The following is an 18,665-nucleotide window of genomic DNA, read 5'->3' on the forward strand; positions in this document are numbered from 1 at the left end:
CGGGAGAAAAGACCTCTAAGAACTAGCTTTGCTTGCTGTGTGACCTTGAACAAGACACTGGGTCTTTCTGAATGAGGCTAAACGTGGGGCTTGTACAACTGCTCCCAGCACAGGCCTTAGTGCTTTTATTTTGCCCTTTTTTTTTCTTTTTTGCAAAATGTGCGAAACCTGGCACCTAGAGGCTCAGGAAGGAGCGTGTGGATGAGGGCACGGTGGCCCCTGGCAGGCCACCACGGAAGGCCCCGCAGGGCAGAGCCGTCCGGGGTCCTCAGGATCCGTCAGCCCAGCTCCGCATACCCGGGGCGCAGGCACACCCAGACCTGGAGAAGGGTCTGAGCAGAGCAGAGGCTGAGATGGGAAAAGAGGAATCAAGGGCGCAGAGACCCTGGGCATGGGGCCTCGGAGACAGATTCTTCAGAGATCATCAAACTTTATAAAGCAGCAAAACCACTTTTTCAAAGGAAGCCCAAAATAGGAAACAGACAAAAGCAAAAGCGAGTCCTCGGGCGGTTTAATTCTTCTTTGTGTGGTGGAAAATGCCTCATTGTTTGTGGCAATCAGCAGAGCACCAGGGTGGAGGGTCCCAGACTCCATTTCCTTTACCAATAAAAAAAATTTTTTTAAGTCAGAGCTGACATCTGCATCTGGTTGATGGCCTCTTCCTGTTGGAGAGTGAGGATGTAAAAAAAAAAAGAAAAGAAAGAAAAGACAGCTACCATCTCCCATCCCATTATTTCATAGGATAAAGATTTGCCCCTTTCTCGGGCGGGACAGGACAGGAGGGACAGAGCTTTACCAGGAGGACACCCGGCTTCATGAAAACTCCGTTTCCTCGTCTTGAGTGTGCTCATTTGCCGATTTGAAACCCACAGCGGGAAAGCAGCAGGTGGGAGCCCCTTCCAGAGGGTTTCCAGTCACAGGGGTTGAAAAGCATTGATTTCTCCCAACGCCTCCTTTTACAAGTGTGGAAACTGAGGCCCTGAGGACAAGACAGCTCATTCATTGAATGATACTTCTTATGTGTCTGTTCCCCATGCCATTCACCAGGCCTGGGTTAGCACTGCAGCCTCCGAGGGAAGATCCACCTACGAGGACCAGATCCCACAGGGAGTCGTGGGTAGTATCCTTTGTTCGTTCGTTCGTTCGTTCGTTCGTTCATTCACTCGTCAGAGCGACTACCGTGCACCCGCCAACTGGCGATATAGACTGTGAAGAGGGCTTGCAAGGTACCGCCCGATGGAGTTTAAAGTCCGATGGGCAGAAACAAAAGAGGAAAATTAAAGGAAGCGACTCCGCAGGAAGATTTCAGGAAGTGAAAGTGACACAAGGGTAATGAAACAAGATGACAGGAGGTAATGGGCGTGGTCAGGCGCATCTCTGATGAGCTGATGGTTGTGTGAAGGCCTGAACCATGGCAAGAACCTGGCCGTGCAGAGAGCTGGCAGAAGAACATTCCAGACGGGAAATCAGGTCTGGGGTGGAACAGGGCCTGGTCGTGGGGGAGCAGTCACTCGTGCGGAGGTTCGGTGAGTAGGGAGTGAAGGGGAGAGAGGAGGTGAGAGCAGGCGCAGAGACTTCCTCTGCGGACCCTGAGGGGAGGAGGCCCAGGGCCAGAAGTGCTCAGCGGGCCTCACACTGGGGTCTGCCTGAGGTTGGGCCAGTGTGGAAATGGAAACCCACCTGGACCCTGGCTTGTGATGTCACAGCGGGGGGGTTTCCAGGTGCCCGGCTAGGACGCACCTTCTACCCTGACACATGTACTGGGTGCACAGACCAGGGTGAACCAAGGCCCGGGAGCATGCCTTCTGTCAGCTCGGTGTCCTTCTCAACCCACCTCAGGTCTGAAAACAGGTGAATCCCATCCCCATTTCCAGAAGGTGACAGTGAATGAAGAGATGGAAAACCCAAAGGCGTAATTCCCCGGCAGCACTGCCGCCCCACCCCTCCCCAGGGGCTGCTGGGCTGGAGGGAGCACCCTCAGAACTAGGGTGTGGGGTCCAGAGGCCTGCCCAGCTGAGGCATCACCTCTGCTGTCATTGGTGTGCCTGTGTGTGTGTGTGTGTGTGTGTGTGTGTGTGTGTGAGTGAAGGGGGGTCTGGTCTGTTGAGGATTGATGGGAGTCCCTCCACAAATATTTACCGAGCACCTCCTCGATGCTGGAGATCATTCGAGGCCTGAGGGTGCTGGGGTGATGATAAATACATACCTTAGATGAACACAGCTCATGGGAGGTGTGCTGAGGAAAATAGAGATTGATGACAGAGCAGCATGGTGGAGGGAGGGGTGTGCAGCCGCTTCAGACCGAGTCATCAGGGAGGACTTCTCCTTGAGGAGGAACAGTTGAGAGTGGAGCGTGAGAGAGCCACCAGCCATGGATCAGGAGGAGGGGGAGTGCGCCAGGCAGACGGGCCAGCAGAGGCACCCAGGTGGGAACGGGATGGCATGTCCCAGGACCATCAAGGGGTTGCAGCAGAGAAAAAAGGGCTGGACTAGAGCAGGAATGGCAAATAGGGTTCCCTGTTAGTGCCAACTCCAACCCGTGATCGCACCTGCTAATGCACTGGGCTCCGAGCCTCCCTTCTGGGTTGATCAGCAAAGAGTGCTGTAATTGATTAGTGATGTCTGCCGTGGGTGAGACTAAGAAGGGTTTCGTGCATGCCCTGCATTTGCCAGACCGAAATTGGCAAGAGACCGCGCTGGGTATGTTTGGGCTTGTACTTGTCTTCGGCGCTTGTGTATCTTATCCTCTAGTTCATCAGAGTTGAGGGCGGTGTGTGCCCCCTGGCACAGCCCAACACCAGAGAATAGTAGTAGCTGACGTGTTCCACCACCTTGAAGTTTATGCCAGGCCCTGGTGCTCATAACCCATGAAACCTTCATAGCAACTCTGGGGATGGATCTTAAGTCCTTTCTCTTGATTTTGAGGCCCAAAGAACTCATTCACGGTCCTGCAACCAGCAAGAGGCAGGGCCAGGACTGGAACCCATCTGACTGCCAACCCCCCGTTCTTTCTGTGGCAACAGCTGCCTTCTCAGAGAGGGTGAGGGCCCCGCACACATTCGGAGACTCAGCCCTGACAGAGAATCACTTGGGGAATGAGTCAATGAGAAATCGATGCTGACTGCCTGCTTCTCCTGTCCCTTCCTGCTCTCCCTGAGCCTGCTGTCTCCAGTGAATTCTGCCTCCAAGTCAGAGTGAGCGTAGATTTACTGGAAGGATCTGGCTCTCAGGCTGCCTTGCTGTCTGGGTACAGGGGCTGGGCCGGGCCAGCCAGAGCCTGGCAGCCTTCCCTTTCCACAGCTGTCCTCTTCTCCCTCTTCTCCCATTTCTCCTTGGTTCTATCCCTGCCCGGGAAGCATGAGAGTGCCCAGGGCCTGGTGTGGGTGACGTTTGGGGCAAGGATGCTGGTGCCAGAGCTGTGGTTAGCAGTCCCGGGCACAGTCTGAGGGGTTACTTTCAGGAAGATCCCTCTGAAGGAGGTGTGAGGCCAGACGGGCAGGTGACGGGGCCTGCATGGCAACACTCGGGGCACCTGGTGAACCTCACTGTCTCAGCATACTGGAGAGGCAGCTAAGGGCACGCCCAAGGGGGCCGTCCCAGGTTTCCACCCTGGCTCTGCTGTCTCCCAGCATTGTGAGCTTGAGCAAGTCCTGTCACCAAAATAGAGCCACAGAACAAAAGACCCCAAGCTCAGTGGCTTAAAGCAATGCTTATCCACGTGTTCTAGAGCCGTGGGTCAACTGCACCTTGGCTGGGCTGGCCCGGTCTCCAGGCTCCGGGCTCCGGCTGCAGGTTGAGTCTGAATCTACTCCATACGGGTCTCTCTTCCTCTTTGGAACAGCAGCTGCTGGGGCCTGTGGTCTCCTCTCCGTGTGGCTATTCTGGGGCCCAGGCTAAAGGGGCAGCGGCTACTGAGACACATCCTCGTGGCAGTTGAACAGGGCGTTTAAGAGGGCCCTCCCAACCACACAGGGACAGTCCTGCCTCTGTTCTGACATCCCATTGGCCAAAGCGGGTCACCCTGTCAGACCTAAAGTCAGGGGCAGGCAGTCACTGCCTGTGGATGTGGATGAATAATTCTTACGGGGTGGGGGGGAAGACTCGGGCAGTCTAAGGCTACCGCTGAGGTTTGGAAGGACTCCCACACCAACCACAGCGCGGCACTCTGTGCTAGAGGCCATGCAAGGTGCTCCAGGCGCGGCCCCTTTGGGGCGGCCGTTCCCTGCCCCCATCTGCTTCACAGTTGGGCAATGAGGTGCGGGCGCTCTAGTCTACCCTGGCCACTGACCCTGTGTCCGAACTCTTAGCCGCCACGGTCCCGGCACTTGCCCGGTGTGGCTTCCTTATATCCCGCCTGACAACGGTGCCCGGGGTGCCAGCAGTCACTCCTGCTATGTAGTTGGAAAGTCTGAGGCCAGAGAGGGACGTCCCATGGCTGAGATCACCCATCCGGGCAGCTGGAGAGTCTGGCTGCAGAGGTCTGCTTGTTTCCATGCGGAGTGCCCGTAGCCGCTCTCTTCAGCCTCCAACATCTATTAGGCTAGGAGAGCAGAGAGCACTAGTCTGCAAGTCAGGATATCCAAATTTTGCCTCTGGCTAGGTGTGTGATGTGGGCAATGTCTGTTGTTTAACTTGGCTGCTACGGGACTGATGGTGAATGACAGGAAAGCCCGTTTCCCTCCGAGAGCCTGGCCCGTGCCGCCCTGCCCGTGCAGGAGACGCTATTTCTATACATCCTCCAGGACGAGGCCCTCCTGGGCCCTGACCCTGACCTTCCTCCAGCCCTGGCCCTGAGGCCAGGGAGAGCCTGGGGCCTGAGGGCCGGAGGATTTCCTGACTCAGCCCCACCAGCTGGCCACGGAGCATTCAGTGGGGCCCACACCCCAGCCCGGGTTCTCTGTTTCCAGCAGATCAGGGCGGGCATGGAGGTTGGCACTGATTTTGTTGAAAGGTGACTGGCCCCACGTTCCGTGTTTATCTCCGTCCTCGTTCCCTGCTTCTCTCCTCTGAGAAGCAACAGAGGAAGGAGGACCCTGCTCCTGAAGGCAAAAAAGATAAATCATTGATCCGGGCCTCACTTTCCCCACCTGTATGATATTAAGCCAGACCAAGCTAAGGGGATTGAGGGAGCTTTGGCGGGGGCAGAACTGGAGAATCCACCCTCCACCTCCACCCTCCATCCTTCACTAATCCCGCAGGGCTGGGGAACACGGCAGCCAATGTCTGACTGTCATCCTTGCGGGGGAAGGGAGGAGGAAATTAACTGTTCTTTATTGACTTTCTTTCATGTGCCAGATACTATATAATAATAGTTATTTTACATATCTATATACTGTGTCCTTATTTGGCCTATAAGATCACTAGAAGAGCCCTGACTAGGGCTTGGGCCCTAGGCCTGAGTCCTGGCCCTGCCGCTGAAAGCACGCTGCCCGCCTACCCTGAGCCTCAAGTCTCCCCATATGCCAAGTAGCCCAGTTGATCTCTTACACCACTCATGACCCTGACAGTCCGCAGTTGGGCCTGACAGTTAAGGAAACACTGCAGGCCTTCCTTTGCCTGTCTGAACAGGAAGAATCATCATCTCAGACCCAAGGTTTATGGATTGTTTAGAACACTCACTGGTATCCAAGCCACCGATGCTTCTGGCTTCTAGATGTGAATCTGGTTCTGAGAATGGAGTCAACTTGTCCTGAACCCTCATCCTTCAGTGTCGCCTTAAGACAGACTCTTCTCTTGAGTAGTTTGGGCCAATCTTTCCAGAAGCAGGGGCTGGACAAGATTACCCTTCAGGCTCCTGTTCTCTGCTTCTGTGTAGGAATTTGCACCCCATCAAGCGTCTTAGGGCTCATTAGAGACCTGGGAGGAGCTGGTAACTATAAGGAGTGAGGTTAGGGTATCTGGACTTCCGGGAGTGGGGGTGGGGCTGCAGAGACCTGCTACATTTCATGTCCCCCCACAGGGGCTCAGGGAACTGGCTGTGTGTGTGTGTGTGTGTGTATATGTGTGTGTGTGGGGTGTGTGTGTGTGTGTGTGTGTGTGTGTGTGTGTGTGTGTAGGGTTCTTTAAAACTGTTAATTGTCAGGGTAAAAATATTTTCACACATTTTCTCTCCAGGAGAACATTATTACTGAGCATACTGACAGCCTCATTGAAGTCAAATGGCCGCAGTCAACATGGAAATCCTAATTAATAGACGTTCATGCTGCTCTTGGGTATGGCAGCGGAAGTAATTATCATGATTTAATTGACTTTTCTCCCCTCTGTTATGCACTCTGCCTTTTCCATTTTCTTGAGCTGGGAAGGTTTTTTTTTTTGCTGTTGTTGTTTTTAACCTTCTATCTCCCCCCACCCCCTTTATACACACTGTCTCTCACACCACTGTTCTATTTGTCAAATCCTGTCACAGTAAATATTGTGACAGCACAAATCTCTGTATTACAGAAAAGTCCAGAGCCTGAGCCAATGGCTTACTTATTATGAGCGTATTGGTTTTGTAAAGGCACACTCAGACCCAGCAAAGGTGTCTGGAAGGAGAAGGCAAATCGATTTGCTCAGAGGTTCTGGTTTCAGCAAGTTCCTTGGGACTACGTAGGACAAAGGGCCACCTGAGCTTACTGTCAGGAGACAGGGTTACAGGAACTCCAAGGGGCAAAAATGGGGCACCTCTGAGCTCCTGCAGCCAGAAGAACATCTGTGGAATTCTGTGTCTGGTCAGGACCCCTCCAGGTGGCTCATTGCTCTCTCTGCTTTGACTAGCATGGTCTGCTAATTTATTGCCCATAACCATCAGGTGAGGGGACCCCGGAGTCCTCATGGGTTTCAGTTCAGCTCCACACGCCAGCTGGACATGCCCCCCGAACCTCCCCACGCAAGCCTCAATGCCCTCCACGCCAGACCATGCCTTACCCTCCAGAGGTCAAGTGTCGGGCTGGCTGCCCTGGGTGCAGGTGTCCTTTCTGGTCCAATCAGCTGTGGCGAACGGGCAAGGTCATGTGTCCGATGTCCGCTCCACAGGAGCTATGGAGAGATGCAACTGTGGGAGGGGCCACAGTCCCCTGGAGAGCTACATGCTTGGTTTGAATCCTGGTTCGGCCACTCACTTGCTGGGCATCTTTGGGTAAAGTACTTAAACTTTCTGTGCCTTGGTATCCTCATCTATAAGATGATAACATTTGCTCCATAGGGCTGTGATGAAAGATCAACAACTTCAACCTTGTGACGCACTCAGTAACGTGGTAACTTTGTGGTAGGGTCAAGCGAAGGGGTGAGGCCGCTCCCAATGTATGGTAAGCAAGTGAGAATAAGAATATCCTAGGGTTACAGGCAGTGAGGACTGCAGTGAGCCCAAGCGCCCATCTAGGTTAGCCCTCTAATTGTACACCCAGAGAGGGGCTGTAACTTTTGAAGGTCGGATAACTTTGACTAATATGATGTTGGACTATTCGGCATGGAGCTAAAATTAAGACCAAGATATTTCCTTAGGTCTCATTGGGGATTATTAAGATCGCTTGACTTTTAATTAGAACATTACAGATAATACAGTAAGGTGGAAGGGAAAATGAACCTAGGTTGTTTTCTTTCTTTTCTCTGTCCCCATATGGAAATTCTGAGTTAGGCACATATTAAGGCTTTAACCTTTTGAAGCACATTATCTTCATTGATCGTCTTTTTCAGATGATTCCTGCGTATTGGGTCAGTGGGCCAGCATCACCACTCAGCTGTGTTGTTTTGGACCCTTAGCTTCTCTGAGCCTTGGTTTCGTCATCCAAAAAATGGGATATACTACCCTACTGGACTGAGTGCTTCTCAAGGGCAGGAATGGTTTCTTCTTTGCCCCATCTTCTTCTGGAATGTTGTCTAGCACACAGTAGGTGTCTGCAGAAATTTCTAGAAATGAGGTGACTAATGATCCCCTCGAGGTAGTAGTGAGGGTCAGAATAAGTCAGGTGGGTATAGACGGGCTGTCCAGATGGCTGTGCTCCTGAAAGATGAGACCATTTGATACAGGAACCAAGGTTCTGAGAAATCAAGAGACTCCAGTCTGCAACTGTAATAGAGAAATGGAGTTCAGAAGTGAGTGGAAGATGTGGAAATGGTGACAAGCAGAGGAGATGACTTTTTTTTTTTTTTTAGAGAAGTCTGGTTGTGAAAGGCAGGGAAGACACAAAGTCACAAGCTGTGCGTTGCAGAGGGTATCAAGTGCTGGGGATACCAGGGAACTTTGGCATGTTGATGAGACAGGGCCAGGTAGAAGAGGTACTCGGTAAATGCCTTCCGGATGAAATGAACTTCTGTCTGAGCCCTGGGGGTTGCCAGAGTCTTCCCCAGCATTCTCAATGACAGTCGTGGATGAGACGGTTGGTAATAACTGAGAGCCCGAGACTAGCGTATTCGCTGGGGTATTGCTGGGTGTCACAGGAGGTAAACCACGAATCTCTGCAGCTTAACCCAGTGCACATTTATTTGTCACCCAGCAACTTTTCAGTGAAAGTGGAGGGCAGTTTCCACACAGTGTTTAGGGCCCCTACTTCTTTCCATCTTCAACATGTGTCTTCCAAGATCACCAGGGAAGGAAGAAGAGAAGCATGAGACGGCTCATCTGCTTCCTACTCAAATAACTCCCACTCTTACTGGTGAGGAGTCACATGGCACATAGGGCAAAGGAGTATGGGAAATGTAGTTCTTGGCTGGCCAGCCTCTTCCTCATCACATTGGCCTGGAAGGGTTCACATAATTCTCACTTCCATTGGTGAGAATGAGTCACATGGACACACAGGTGCAAGGGAAGCTGGGATATGTAGTTCCTGGCTAGCCAGCCCCTTCCTAGCCACAGCCCTTCACTCTGGAAGGGGAGCAGGAGTGTGTGAGGGACAGCTACCTTCTCGGCCCTGGAAATGCAGCCACTTTCAGCTGTCTGAGGAGTACCTCCCAGCAGCCTGAGGAGACACAGCCCAACTGGGAAAATGTCAGGCCCGAAATGAAGACCAGGACCCTGCTCCTGAGAGCAGAGAGAGAAATCATTGGTCAGGGCCTCGGTTTCCCCCACTGGTGATACTGTGTCCTGCCAGACGACGTTGAGGGGGTGGAAAGAGCTAAGGGTGGGCATGAGCAGGCAGAACTGAGTGTGAGCACCCGCTCTTTCACCCCCTAGCTGTGTGACATCGGGCAGGTGTCTCACCTTTCTGAATCTCTGGGAAATCCTCCCCGAGTTGCTGTTTGGGTTAGCGAGAGATCGTGGCGTAGCATTGGCCCCCAGGAAACGTGAACTTGTACTGTTAGTATCCTCTCCCCCTTCATTACGTCATCAGAAATGGAAGGTCACAACTTAGGTTTAGGGCAAGATGAATAGAATTGATATTGCTGTGAGATATTTTTGTCTTCAGCATTTTTGTAAATGTTTATTTTTGAGAGGAGGGGGGGCATGAGCGGGGGAGGGGCAGAGAGCGAGGGAAACCCGGAATCTGAAGCAGGCTCCAGGCTCTGAGCTGTCAGCACAGAGCCCGATATGGGGCTCCAACTCGTGAACCGTGAGATCATGACCTGAGCCGAAGTTGGACACTCAACCAACTGAGCCACCCAGGTGCCCCTGTCTTCAGCATTTTACTTCGCTCTCTGTGACCGTTAGAGGAGCCCATTCAGGCCACGTAGCTGGAAAGGAGGACGAGAAAGGAGTCAGCCACTCTGGATCTTTCTGTCCCACTCACATGGGGAGACCAGGATCGATGGGGCTCGTTTCTTTCCTGGCTCTAAGAACACGGTCTGGAATTCTGCTCTGTGGCGAGCCGCTATGAATGAGCTGAAACACTAAGTTTGGTACTGACCCCACCACCACCTTTCCAGGGTCTTCCCTCAGTGTCAAACCTGCCTCACCTTCAACAGGTGGGAGTCTGGAGTTAAGGCCTCTGGGTTTCTTTGAGTTTAGCTGAGTTCTAAGAAATCTCTAGGCTCTGGGTGCTTGTGCGTTCTCTCATTTGTGGCCTTCCCCCTCTGCTAGGGAGGGTTGGATCAGAGCCCCTCCTTCCTCGCCCCCTCTAGCTGTCATTATTTAGCCTTCAAAATTTGTGGTCCTGGTGACTTATTCGGTGTGGAAATGTGTGGCCTACTCCCCACTTTGGCTTAGCTTTTGGCCTCTGGGGGGGGGGGGGGCCTCTGACCACCAGCCAGCTGGGAAAGGGGGCAGGGACAGGAGCTATGTGGCTCTGAAGAAACCAAGCTGTGAGGGGCGGGTCCCTGGGAAAGATCTGAAAAGAATGTTCCCCCAGGAGGGGAATGGGTCATTCTACTCTACCTTGTGTCTTGGGGCAGTCCTGGCGGCTCTGTGACCTCCAAACAAAGCCAGCCCCTGGCCTGGGTCTGTGGGAAGCCAGGCGGGACAATGGGAGGAAGGAGAAAGCCCTGAGATAAAGCCCAGGGCCCAAGGGTCTGTGCCTGGGATTTGGAGGCCGGCTCCTCGCACCCACTGAGAGGAGGCTTCAGTGTAAACACGGGCTAGGCTTCCTGTAGGATAGTTTTTATTGTGCTGTGATTCTTGAGATGATTGCTTCCTCTCAGGAGAAGCCTGCTCAGGGGCGAACTGTGCATGTGATGTTTCCATGGGGACACTGCTATCATTCATTCATTCATTCATTCATTCATTCCACAGGCCACCTGGTGCCAAAGGCTATTCGTGGTTCTAGGAATAGAAAAATCAACATTGGGGGCGCCTGGGTGGCTCAGTTGGTTCAGCGTCCGACTTCCGCTTAGGTCGTGATCTCGCGGTCCATGAGTTCAAGCCCCGCGTCGGGCTCTGCGCTGACAGCTCAGAGCCTGGAGCCTGCTTCGGATTCTGTGTCTCCCTTTCTCTCTGACCCTCCCCTGTTCATGCTCTGTCTCTCTCTTAAAAATAAATAAACATTAAAAAAAAATGTATAAAAAAAAAAAAAAGAAAAATCAACATCTGCCTGCCCCTGTCCTTAATGACATCTTTTCTGGTCCTAGAGACAGGCACCAAGCACCCGTTGCCGTTCAGCGAGGCCAGGGAAACAGCAGAGTGTGCCGAAGCTCGAGAAGTGGTGCTGAGGGGGCCCCCCGGTCGGGCCCCACGCTGGCAGGCCAGAGGTGTTGTGACCTGAACGCCCTTGGTGCCTCCTGAGTATCAAAGGTGGGCCAAGAGTTCCCTGGTTTTAAGTCTCTGACTCCAAACCAAAGGAGTCTTTCAAGGTAGCCAGGTAGGTGCTGATGTTTTTCCAGCACCTTCCACGTGCCAGGAAACGGAGTTTTATATGGAGGACTGCAGGACTCCATCACCACCCTGCACTCCTCTCGCTGGGTCCTGTCGCGTCTCGTCACCCTTGCCGTACTGCTGAGTTCTCAGACACCAGCAGAGGCCGAACCCCTCCCAGCGCAAGGCTGGTCTTGCGTGACCTGATGCGGGCACACATGTGGGGGCCTCCTGATGTACGTGAACAGGAAGCAGGAGTCAGGGGCTGGCTGTCTCGTTAAAGGTTTCCGGAACATCTCTGGATGGGCACTTGAGCCTGAGAGAAATACGTCAGAGTGCATTGTCTGGGTTTGCATATCACCGGGGGCCTGGACTCTTGGATTCTTTTACGAGGCCATTTTATGGACCCCCAAACTTCCCTGGTTTATACAACAGAGACCCTGAGGCTTGTTTTTCCAGTAATAAGCCTAGCATGGGGTGCTTGCTTGGCCTGTCATATAGTACACACAAGGCAAGGTGGCCTTGGAAATCAGGGTGTTTTCATTCTGGAGCAGGGAAAACAGAAAGAGAGAAAGAGAGAGAGAGAGAGAGAGAAAGATAGAGAAAGAAGGAAAGAAAGAAAGAAGAAGGGAAGGAAGTAAGGAAGAAAAAGAAAGAAAGAAAGAAAAAGAAAGAAAGAAAGAAAGAGAAAGAAAGAAAGAGAAAGAAAGAAAAAGAAAGAAAGAAAGAAAAAGAAAGGTGGGAGGGAGGAGAGAGAGAGGAAGGGAGGGAAGAAGGAAGGGAGAAAGAAAGAAAGGGAGAAAAGAAAGAAAAGAAAAAGGAAAGAAGGAAGGAAGGAAGAAAGAAAGAAAGAAACAAAGAAAAGAAAGAAAGAAAGAAAAAGAAAGAAAGGTGGGAGGGAGGAGAGAAAGAGAGAGGAAGGGAGGGAAGAAGGAAGGGAGAAAGAAAGAAAGAGAGGAAAGAAAAGAAAAAGGAAAGAAGGAAGGAAGGAAGGAAGGAAGAAAGGAAGGAATAAAGGAAGGAAGAAAAAGAAAGGAAGGAAGGAAGGAAGAAGAAAGGGAAAGTTTGCCTCCACTGGTACACGAACTGCAGGCATTTGGATTTGCCCGTGTGTCTGTTGCCTGCAAGAATCCCCAGTATTGGCCCCTAAGCTTGCTGTGTGCCCAACGGTGTGCTCAGAGCTTTGCCTGCCTCATCTCTCACTCCGTTTAGAGATGAGGAAACTGACGCACAGAGTGGTTAAGTAACTTACCCAAGGTCACACAGCTAAGCAAGCGGTAGAGCCAGGATTTAAACCAGAAATGCCTGACTCCGAAAGCCGGAGCTTTCTTCTTCGTGCTACAGGTCTGCCTCTTAATGTCTGCGTGGCCTGTGGCTAGACACACACAGGTCCTCGTATGCTGAGCAGAGCCGGAGTCAGCTGGAGCAGGAGGAGTTGCCCTGGGGGTCCAGGGGAAGGGCACGATTTTACTCTCTCTGCATAGTATCGTGCCTCCGGGATGCCTTTTCCCCTCCCTATCCCTTAGGCTCCTATGCCCAGTGGCCCAAGCCTTACCTGGTTGGGAGGTTCTTTCTTCCACACCTGAAGATGCTTGGACTCTAGGGTGCACCCTGTCTGGCCCGCCCAGGAGCCTTTAGTTGGTGAGGGCCCTGCCTGGGTGACCGGCCCCTGTGGGCCCGGTGAGACTCCTCCCCGCAGGGCATTGCTCCCACTTAATCTTACCGGTCAACCTGATGCTTTCCCCGGCTGGCTGCCACCATCTGACCTCAGGCCCCCATCCTGGGACCTCCAGCCTCCGGGGCTGCTTTTCCAGATCCCCAAGGTAACGTAACACATGACAGGGATCCCAGTGTGGAAAGCCCATAGACTGACCGGGACCAGCAGGCCTCGGGCATCATTGTCAAGTGATCTGAGGACTCAGGAGGGGCCTCACCCTTGGAGGGCTCCTGTTTTGAATGACTTCTGATGCTGAGCTCACATTGGGGGGGGACAGTGCTGGGGAGAGAAGGGAGCAGTGAGTTGGTATCTGAGATTTGGCCCTCGACTCTGTTCTGTCAGGGAAGCTGTGTGACCCTAACGTGCCTTACTGCCCCCTGAGCCTCAGTCGCCTCATCTGTGAAATGGAGAGATGGGGTGGGAGGTTGAATTAGATGGTGAATGTCTTATGTGCCTTCGGTGTGCCCTGCTCGGAATCTCCAGAATTTGGGGGACGGACTCCTCAAGGGGAAGTAAGGGGAAGTGAACTGAGGCAGACACTAGGCCCAGTCTTCTGGGAATGTGGGATGATTTAGTCAGCGGGAAACTGACAAGGAATGAGGATAGAGGAGGCGTTAACCCACCCTGCTCTCTGTCCGACCCTGCCTCTGTCGCCTGGCCAGCGTGCCAGCTTCTGGAAAGAATGGATTCCTGATAGCTTGGCTGAAGGTTCGCCCCCATCCGGGACCCCCACTCAGCTTGTCTTCCACTGCATTCGACCTGTCCAATCTCTGTCCCACCCCCCGGGTCATAGCCTCCCCTGGTCCTGCGGTCCCTCCCAAGTCCTGGACTCACATGTCTGCGCTGGAACAAAGGAAGGGGTTCCTTTGTCACCTTTGTTCATCTTTGTCATGGCCTCAGCCTGAACCTGGAGTCAAATGATCCACCTTTCAAAACCTGGTCTACTAGACCGGATGTGATTCAGAATATTCTCCTAGACGCCCATCTCCATGTTTCATAGCAAGACAAAAGGTACCTCGCCAGCTAGAAAACTCACATGTGTGCGTGAGACCCGGTGTGCCGGGGGACTTGGAGACAGGTGCACGGAGGGAAGGCCATGTGGGCTCCTGTAAAAGAAGGTGGCAAAGAGCTGGGAGCCCCGCGACGGCCCTGCCGTGGGCTGGCTGGAGGGCCTTTGGCAATTCTGATTTGCCTGGGACGTCGTCTCGTATCTGTGGAGGGCTGGGGAGATCCGTGAGGCCTTGGCAGGGCTGAGGTCGCCAGGGGTAGATGTAAAGTGCCACGGCGCTGAGGAGGGGGCCCAGAAAAGGCTGGCCGAATTGAACTCACAAACAGGAGCTCACTTCCATAAGAGGGAGATTCCCCGACTTTCCAGCTAGACCTGTTGCCAAAACTCCAGACCCGCATCCCCAGTGTCTGGATTTTTCCACGGGCTCTTTCCTGGCTTCGAAGCTTCCCTCCACCAATCCTGTTCCCCCTTCGGCAGCCCAACCGCCGTGGATGGAGCCTCAGTCCACCCACCGTCAAGGTCATTGCCAGGGAATCTTCCTTGACTGGCTCCCTTCTTTATCCCCTCAGGCAGCCCGTCCTCAGATCTTGTGCATTTTACCTCCTAAATAACTCTCGGATCCACCCCCTCCTCTCCATCGCCACCCTCCCGGAGGCCACCTCGATCTCCCCTGTGGACACCTGCTCTCCTCCTTCCATTCAGCCCCTCCCACTAACCCAGGCTCTCCACCTCAGCCATTACGTTGGTAAAAATTTAATCAAAAAAAAAAAAAAAAAAAAAAAGGAGAGAGCGTTCCTAAAATATGCACACACAGTGGGTCCTGTTAGTTCCGTCTCGCATTATTGTGGAGCATTTGCCATGATTGATGAACCAGAACTGATACGTTAATTAGTGTCCACAGTTGACGTTAAAGTTCACTCCTGGTCTTGTACATCGTATGGTTTTGACAAGTGGATGCTGACACGTGTCCGTCATTGCTGGATCACACAGAGTAGTTTCACTGCCCTAAAATTTCCCTGTGCTCCTCTGCTTTTCATTTCTCCCTGTCTTTCCGGCCAACCTAACCTCTGATCGTGTCTCTATCTCCATGGTGTTTCCTTTTCCAGAATGTTGTCTAGCTGGAATCACACATTATGTGGCCTCTTTAGACTGGCTCCTTTGACTCAGTGATAGGCATTCAAGGTTCTTGCCTGTCTCTTTCTGGCTTGATAGTTCGTGTTTTGTTTTTTATTGATGAATAATATTCCATTGTATGGGAGTGCTACAGTTTCTTTATCTTTGTTTGTCCTATGGAAGGGCATCGTGGCTGCTTCCGTTTTTTTTTCGGTGGTGATGATCTTGGGTAAAGCTCCTGTAAACATGTGTGTGCCCATTTTTGTGGGGACACACATTTTAAGTCATTTGAGAAACACCAAGGAACAGGATTTCTGGATCGTATGGTAAGAATAGGTTTGGTTTAAGTTTTGTTTTTTTTTTTTAATTTTTTTTAATGTTTATTTATTTTTGAGAGAGAGACAGAGAGAGAGTGTGAACAGGGGAAAGGCAGAGAGAGAGAGAGAAAGAGAGAGAAAGAGAATCTGAAGCAGGCTCCAGGCTCTGAGCTGCAGCATAGAGCCTGACGCGGGGCTCAAACTCACAAACCACGAGATCATGACCTGAGCCGAAGTCGGCCGCTTAACGGACTGAGCCACCCAGGCGCCCCCGAATAGGTTCAGTTTTGTAAGAAACAACCAAGCCATCTTCGAAAGTGGCTGTACCAGTTCGCATTCCCATCAGCAATGGCTGGGAGTCTCTGTTGCCCTACGTCCTCGCCAGCATTTGGTATTATCAGGGTTTTTTTTTTTTTTTTTTTGTATCTTAGCCATTTTCATAAGTTTATAGCAGTGTCTTATTATTGTTGTATAGCCCAGACGTTTTGAAAAAGGCAGTTTGAATCCACCATGCTTCTCCCCATATTTTGTGCTCCCACGGCACTAAGAATAAAAATCTCTACTCCTTCGATGATCTGCCTCTTTTCTCTTCACCAGGTCATATCATCCCCCGTTTTCCTAGAATAGTGGGAGCCCTTTTCTGCATGGGGGCCACGCACCAGCTGTTCTTCTGTTTAGAGCACTTATCCATCCAGCCTCTGCACCTGCCCCTCTCATCCCTCAGTGTTTAACTCAGACCCACCTCCCTGGGGACACCTTTCTCTTCTCACTCATTCCACTCCATTCATTGCCTTCACGGCACGTATTTCAAACTGGAACTACAGATTGATTTGCCGGATTCCTTCTTTAATAATAGTTTGTGACTGCCACGGGGGGCCGGGACCATGTCCGTTTATTCACCACCGCATCCCACTGTCTCGAATGGCACTTGGCATAAAGGTGTTACTCAACATTTATTTACTGACTGGAGAGTACGTGGCTGGGCCAACTTAGCTGGACAAGAAAGGGAAGGGGAAATATTGACTGAGCACCAGTTAGAGATACCAGCCATGGTCTGCAGTCACATTCATGTTCATCATCTTCTTTGATGTTAGCAGAGAACCACGAAATCATGACCTGAGCCAAAGTTGGACACTTAACCAACTGAGCCACCCGGACGCCCCCTGAAGACTCAGATTTTTAAAGAGATGCTTCCCATTTGTTAAATGTTGCCAGCTAACTCACAATTAAATTGTTTGTCGTGGGCGCCTGGGTGGCGCAGTCGGTTAAGCGTCCGACTTCAGCCAGGTCACGATCTCGCGGTCCGTGAGCTCGAGCCCCGCGGCGGGCTCTGGGCTGATGGCTCAGAGCCTGGAGCCTGTTTCCAATTCTGTGTCTCCCTCTCTCTCTGCCCCTCCCCCGTTCATGCTCTGTCTCTCTCTGTCCCAAAAATAAATAAACGTTGAGAAAAAAAAATTAAAAAAAAAAAATAAATTGTTTGTCGTTGGTGTTAAATGCCACCATGCTGTTGCCGTGTTAGGGTAACAGAGCTGTGGCCTACTGACGCCGGTTTGAGCGCTGGCTTAGAGCTGAAGCAGAAAAGCGGGAGAGGTCATCTGGGAATCCTGATCTGTCCCGCCCCATCAGACCTGTTGAAAGGCAGTCTCCTACCTCAGGACCTGATGAAAAGATAATGCGTGCTCAGAGCTCTGGACTCAGACAAAAGATGTGGCCCAGAGGAGAGAGATGTCAGGGCTTCATGGAACGCTAGAGCTGCTGAGTGTTGTTACGTTTCTTTGCCCTTTGCTTTCAGCGTCCCCCCTCCCCGCCCCGAGCCCTGACAGACCTGGGGAACTTGGCTTTGGGACAAGCAGGCCCACAGAGCTAGAGCTGGACGTCAGCTCGCTGATTTACGCAGCCCGTTGACTGTCCCCCCGTCCTGGTGGAGAAATCTGGGTAGTCAGAGTGTCTGGGTCATTCGTTGACTCACTCATTCGTTCATGCACGAATGCATGTGGATGTCCGCTATGTGCTGGGCAATATTTTCTGTGCTGGGGAAAAGGCGAACAGAGTTTCTGTTGTCGTGGAGCTTGTCCCAGCAGTGCCTGGGACAGTCTGGGAAGGCGTCTGAGAGGAGTGACATCTGAGTAGGGATCTGTAGGAAAGAGGGAGTGAGCTGAGTGAAGATCCGGGATAAGAGATTCAAAGCAGAGGGAGAGCCAGTGCCCAGGCTGCCCAGGCCACGTGAGGCGGAGCGGCCGGGAAGAGCCCATGGATCAAAGGGGGTGAGGGAGGAGGAGAGCAGGAGGAGATCGCTCCCCTTACTGAGTTTGGTGGATGCCCGCCACCTGTCCAAGCACTTGACTTGTGTCACATGCATTCTTGCTCGACTTCCCACTTTATGACGCGTGTGTTGTCATACTCACTTCTTCGGTGGTGGGAAGCGAGGCACAGAGAGGTCAAGTCACGTGCCCCAAGTTAGCACCCACCTTCAGTGGCCACTGCCTCAGAGCTTCCCCCTTTCCCTCCACATATTTTCGGCCTTCTGTCAACTCTGCGTACCCAACACAACTCTTAGCACCTCTGTGTTACGAGTGTTACGAACGGATGGATGGGTGGATGGATGGTTCCTTCATTCCCTTTCTCTCTTTCTTTTTCCCTCCCTGCCTTCTGTTCCTGCTGTCCCTCCCCCGCCCAGCTTCTATTTCCAGTTCTCTAACCCAAGAGATGTCAAAGTCCACATCTCGAGTGTGACCAACCTCCAGTGCCAGACGAGTCTCCCCACCCCTGAGCTGCTCTGTCCACATTGATGGCTGGATACACCTGGCACATGCCTGTCACATTCCCCCAAACCACACTGTCCCAGAAAGCTCTGTTTCTCTCTGTAGCATCCTCTTTCTCTCAGGGACCCCGTCCTCTGGCCCCCCAGCCCGAGGCTGTTGGTCTGCTGTGGCCAGGCCTCCCGGAGCTGTGCTCCCTCACCGTCCCCACTGCCTCGGGTCCTGGTCGCACTTGCTTTTCCCCAGCCCTGCGGCAGCCTGTGGCCCGTCTCCTCTTTCAGTGGACAGCCTCCACACCACCTCACTGGCTTCAGAGACACTCACTTATCCTAAGAACCTCGGTGGCTTCCCAGTGCCAGTCTTCATGGCTGTTTCGAGACCTTCTGCAGAGCATAGGCCTGAATCTCCTGGATAATCTTAGGATTTTGCTTTCCAGCAATGCCCCCTTTGACATCTATCCAGTGAAGCTGTTCCCCAACACCATTCTGCGCTCCCACTCTGTGCCTCCACCTACACAGTCCCCTCTACCAGGAATGACCTTCCACCATTT

At 52.4% G+C, this 18,665-nt stretch overlaps 1 protein-coding gene across 7 annotated transcripts in view; it reads left to right on the top strand.

The window, feature by feature from the left end:
* TSPAN18 (tetraspanin 18) overlaps window positions 1-18,665 on the top strand; it is a 186,207-nt gene that overhangs the window by 84,579 nt on the left and 82,963 nt on the right. For 2 of the 7 annotated variants that reach the window (XM_047877823.1, XM_047877824.1), the window contains exon 3: window positions 10,978-11,140. The exons of the other annotated variants lie outside the window; for them this stretch is intronic. The gene's annotated coding sequence lies outside the window, so the exon portion shown is untranslated. The remainder of the gene's footprint in view (window positions 1-10,977; window positions 11,141-18,665) is intronic. 7 annotated transcript variants of the gene reach the window in all.

Source organism: Prionailurus viverrinus, chromosome D1 (assembly GCF_022837055.1).
Source record: "Prionailurus viverrinus isolate Anna chromosome D1, UM_Priviv_1.0, whole genome shotgun sequence".
Lineage (NCBI taxonomy): Eukaryota > Metazoa > Chordata > Mammalia > Carnivora > Felidae > Prionailurus > Prionailurus viverrinus.